This window comes from Myodes glareolus, chromosome 2 (assembly GCF_982192425.1).
Source record: "Myodes glareolus chromosome 2, mMyoGla1.1, whole genome shotgun sequence".
In the NCBI taxonomy this organism is placed as follows: Eukaryota; Metazoa; Chordata; class Mammalia; order Rodentia; family Cricetidae; genus Myodes; species Myodes glareolus.
The window spans coordinates 29,506,657-29,512,745 of NC_142027.1; positions in this window are offsets into that span (position 1 = coordinate 29,506,657).

The following is a 6,089-nucleotide window of genomic DNA, read 5'->3' on the forward strand; positions in this document are numbered from 1 at the left end:
ATGAGGCATTAATGAAAACATATGCACAAACTTACTTAAATGGGTTCTTTACTTTGCTTCTTTTTCTCTTTATTATAGAAAGCTACCAATACCCTGAAAAAGAAGGCTTGGTTGTTTCGATTGTTTCTCTCCAAGGTTTGGAGTTTCTATAATGAATTTTCATAATCCACATAAATTATTATTTTAGTTTCAAAATATCCATCCACCATTTTTACCTTACCCATTCATTATATCAGACCAAATATAAAATCATCCCCAGGGCTAATTCAATATAGTTCACCAAAGGCTGTCAACATCTTCTTCAGTAGCAGTAATAGAAATTTCTGCAAGGACATTTTTATTCATATTTGGTTACCTCCATTTTACTCTCCATTCTAGTATTCCTCCCCAACTCACTGCTTCCCTTTCTTTCTTCTCTTTCTTTCTTTCTTTCTTGTCTTCCTATTTGTGTTTTATGGCTGTTTCAATTTTGAATGTAATATTTGTATCTTTTCAGTCAGATCTCTGTAACATCATAGTGAAAACTTCTCATTTTATTTTATATATATTTTATAATATATTATAATATCATCGGAGGTGAGAAGAGCGATGGATGTATTGATTCTGCTTTATACTTCATTGCACTCTTAATTGTAGATGGAAACCACTTATTCAATTCCTGGACACAGACCTGAAATAGTCACACAGAAACTATATTAATTAAAACACTGTTTGGCCTATTAGCCTAGTTTTTTTTTATTAATTAACCCTCACATCTTAAATTAATGCATTTCTATTATTTTGTGTATTGCAACAATACTATATCTTACTGGGTAATATTCTGGCATCTGTCTCCTTTGGCACCTACATGGTGTCTATTTGACTCTACCTTCTTTTCTCCTCTATCTCTGCTTGGAAGTCCTGCCTTGCTCTATTCTGCCCTGCCATAGGTCCATGCACCTTATTTATTCTTTCCCAATAAAAGCAACAAATATACAGAAGGACACCATACACAATTTTCCTTTTCTTGTCCAAATAAAAGTGAAGGTTTTAACTTTAACATAGTAAAATTACAAATACAAATTAAAATAATTATCAAGTAAGAATTACTATATATATATATATACATATATATATATGTATATATATATATATATATATATATATATATATATATATATATATATCTTTTCCAGCCTGGCTAAATTATGCCTGCTATAGGCTGAAGCAACTTATTTATTGACCAATGATATTAAACACATCCATAGACTACACACGGGAATCCCACATTACTTCATCATTATTTTATTTTTCTTGCTGCTTTGTCTTTAATGTAAAATTATTTTGCTACTATGTTAGGTGGAGATTAGGTCACTAAGTTTAGATATTTATTGTTTCATAATATATTTACAAAACTAAACAAATGTTCTTTTGATTACTATTTTGTTTCACATACTGAGGGATTTTTTTCATTTAATTTATTTTATTTAATTCACTAACTAGTATGTACCTGGCAGAAATGCAAACTTACACTTACTTATTCACATGAAATTTTGATGAATGTTCCTATAAATAGTGTTTGTTGGAGCCAAAATCTAGCATTAGCCCAGATATCTAATAAATACATTGTAAATATGTTGTTTGCATAAGTAATAAATAACAATAAACAGAACCTGATCTTAGGAAATATTAATTACTTTTATCATATTTTTTTTATTTTATGACACTAATTTCCTCCAGCCACATGTTCACCATTGTAACAGAGGACCAGCTTCCAATATTTCTGTAGCTAAATCTTTTCAGTCTTTGGGATAATTCTATTTTAGGTCACCCATGAATTTAACACCTGCTTCACATAGGATGGATGAATACCATACTATTTCCATAGGGATCCATAACTTCTGAATAACCTTGGGTGTGCCTATCATCTGCTGGCCATTCCTGCATCATAATTTGATAGACTAAGTTTGGTTTTCTAAGAACCTTAGGACACCCCTCTTCAATGTCCTCATGCATTGGTGCAGCAGGTTCTTGTCTAAATTCCTCTGTCTCTTTCTGAGTATTTGTCTTATTTTCATTAGTAAATCTTTCCAAAGCTTGTATCTTATCAGTCAAATTCTTCTTATTTTCATTAGTTAGTGTTTCTAAATTTTATATCTTATCAATAGCAAGTAATTTTAAGGCTTGTATCTTATCAATACTAAGTCTTTCTAAGACTTGTATCTTACCAGTCAAGTTTCCATTTTGTGAAAAGTTATGTGTAATACAATCCTAATTAGTCTTATCAAATAAAAACCTGGAGTCAGATATTATAGGGTAAAAGGTGAAAGATCAAAGAATCAGAGCAGCCAACACTAGAGTTCTTAACTACCTGAATGTTTAGACCAAAGTAGCTAGATTCTGTCTCTGTGAATCTTCAAACTGAATGCTGTGAGCTTTTGTCTCCTCCTAGCCATATCACTTTATTTCTCCACTTAAAGGCATATGACTTCCAAGTACTAGGGTTAAAGGTGTGAGCCACCACCTCCTGGTTCTGATTCTCTCTTAGATTGGATCGATCTTGTGTAACCCAGTGAGGCCTTGAACTCACAAAGATCCATCTGCTTCTGCCTGCTGAGTTCTGGGATTAAAAGTGTGTATCACTGCTGTCTGGAATATATGGCTGACTAGTGCTTAGCTCTGTACTTTGATCTTCAGATAAGCTTTACTTGTTAGATTACAAACAAATTATCATCACAGTTATCAAACCACTTTTTTAAAAGATAAAATATGAATTATCAAACTGACGGTTATTATAGTGTCATTAGGTCAATACCAGTTTGTCTCTTCATTCACATTTTATTCCTTTTTAAAGCTACCCATAGGAGCACTATACAGAGTTCTAACACCCTGTGTTGTAATTTTTCCCATTCTTGATGTGGGAAAGGTTATTCTTTTTAAGATTATTTAACTTTCTCTTTAGGGACTTCCCATGTGTCTCAACAAGTCTTCTGACCTCTCACTTTGTCTGAAACAGCAGTGTCTTCATCAAGCTCTGAATTCAGGCCCCCTCAGCCAAGCACGAGCCTACTTTCCAGAATTCCTGGGAGCAGTGACCTTGATGACTGGGTGGTCATGCCGCCTGTTGTAGCACCAAGTATTGTTTATTTGTTTTTTTTTTTCCATTGGTGCAGTAGTTACACCTGAATTTACTTCTGTCGAGCTAGCAATTGTGTCTTCACAGTTACTGGTCTGCTTCTCAGGCAGCAGACCTATGAGACTTTCAGATCCCCCTGGATCTGCCTCTTGCTGGTGCCACCCAATATAGTTTTAAGTAAATCTCTACCATTCTCTTTATCTTTAGACATGGGAGTTAGAAGAAGTTGTGGTGAAAACCTACAATCTTAGAGAGATTGAGGAGCAACTAACTGACCTTCTTTCTTCACCAGCATCTCAGAAAGAGAGTGTCCATTCACTAGGACAAACCAAAAAAAAAAAAAAAAAAACCAAAAAAAAAAAACCTCAAAGTCCCCCCTGCCATTTCCTGTTTGTTTCTCTGTGTTCCAGACTCCCTTTAATTCTCTATAATTACTTTCTTTTAACTAGATGCTGATTTCACCTCCTGACCCAAGATTCACTTTATTTAATTAATACAAATCCAAACTCAGTGATCACAGTGTGATCATATATCCCAACACAGAAAGAAATGAGTTTTAGGCATAACTTGGTGGAATTTATATTCTTCACACTAGTGAAGTTTCTCAAAATAGGTAGTTTACTACTGCTCAGCATATATATATATATATATATATATATATATATGTGTGTGTGTGTGTGTGTGTGTGTGTGTGTGTGTGTGTGTGTGGTATGATACTCATGAGCTTAAAATTCTGTAAATTCTAGAATAAAAAACAGAAAATGTACTATAAATAATTATGAATCTATTCGAAAACTAATATATACTTCCAGGGCAAACAGTTGCAAATCCTTACCACCTTGACTAAAAGTCAGAGAGGTTTAGCTTATTCTTGCTCTTTCAAAGTTGTTGACAACAGGTGTGGCTATTAATAAAAGACCCTGGCTTAGGTTGTGGCTAATAAGTATTTTGAGTATAGATGTGGATCTGCTTCATCTTGACCAAAGACCTGAGAATTCAAGTCTATTTCTGCTCCTTCAAGGGAATTGGCAGGAGGTTTCATGGAGTGGCTGTCTGAAGTCTACTTGGTCTAAGGGTGTGGGCATTACATGTGCTGTCCAAACAATGGAGCACTTGACTGACAATGACCTGTTTATTCCTTATATTTCCTTATATCAGGCTAATGAAGTGTCTTGTCTCCCCCCTTCTTTTTTAGAGTGGATTATATAAGCATGTGGAAAATAAACACGGGTGATTTCAGTATATCTGAATTTCCCTCCCAGTGTCGTTCTGTGTTTGTTTTTTATTTCTCACATATCTCTGCTTCTTTTGCCTAATAGTTCTCATCCTCACACTCCTACCTTGGAACTTGTGAATCTAGTCAAGTCTAGATCCCAACAGATGTCAATGGTCAATTTCACCCTAACATGTGGCTTATAACAATATACCTTAAAAAAAACTTTTTCATAAATACTGCCTCATTCCTAAAATGTAAACTACGCTCTCCTTAAACTCACAGTGATCCACCCCTCTTCTTTAAAAGTATTTGGATTAAATGTGTTGCATCACCATAAGCTAGACTTTTTCTCTTTATAAAATATACATGATTATTGAGTCGATGTTTCTCTATAGAATGTCTTACTCTTAGTTGTTCCATATAGAGTACATAGTTTAGAATAGGTTTTGTTTTAGTTTAAGTTGACACACCATTTATTTTGCTGTTATTAAAGAATATGCATAATAAGATACACAAACAGAAATACTTTCCAATATATGAAAATAAACACATATGTACGCATGTATATATATGTTTATATATATTCATATAGATAGATAGATAGATAGATAGGTTTATTTCTCACTAAAAACCATTTAGCTGAAACTTTTTATCAGGCCTTGAAATCAAAATAAAGAGCTAATTGAATTTGCTCACAGCTTTTTATGGAATAGTCGGCAGGTGTGAAAGAAGGGTAACTGGGTTTTCCCCAGTGTTCCTCCCTGGACCCTCATGTCTTCTGGACACACCTGCTCCTGACAGTAAAGCATACATGGATAATATGTGCTCTGATCACGTTTCATCTGCAAACATACATGGGTAATATGTGCCCTGATAAAGCTATATCTGCATGCACACATAGATAATATGAGATCTGGTAAAGCTATGTCTGCAGGCACACATAGATAATATGAGATCTGGTAAAGCTATGTCTGCAGGCATACATGGATAATATGAACTCTTATAAAACTACGTCTGCATGCATATGCGGTTACTATGCACTCTGGTAAACTATGTCTGTACCCATACTCTATTTTTCTTTTATCATGGCAGAATTCTTCCTCACTATCTAAAGTTTAGGTAGCTCTGATTATGTAGAAATATTCACTTGTTTACTAAAATTACCTAGTCCAAATATTATTGTACTGTTTCACGTCTACTTTAAATTCTAAAGGCTTGTAACCTAGCAGTGGAGGGGTCAGTTCAGGGTTATACAGCAATCCTGAATGCTTTCTCACAAACTGCAGAAACAAAGCTGGGCTTACATTTCGTTTTAAATATTTGTTGCATTTACATATCCCTGCCTTTTATCTTTCGCTCATTCTTATAAGGAATATATGAGCTGTATATTTCCAAGTCACCTTTCATTGTTTACTAACTTAAATACACAATTCACTCATTGTTCTTTTAACATTGTAATGCCCACATTTTATTATTTATTTACTTTAAAGGAATGTTTAATGCATATTCAACCTTAGTCCTGGAAGTTAACAACAACATTCTGAAAGAAGAAAGCATGATTTAAAAATTTCTATGTTAGTTTTGAATTATTATTGTTGAAATCACGAGATTATTAGACTTTAAAACTATCCTGCTTTGCATGAGTAAAACGACTCTGTGCTGTAAAACCAAAAGTTACCCACTCCTTGTAGTAGACATAACCATACATCAAAATAATTATTTTTAAATTTCAGTCATTATCCTACTTTTGAGGGGTAA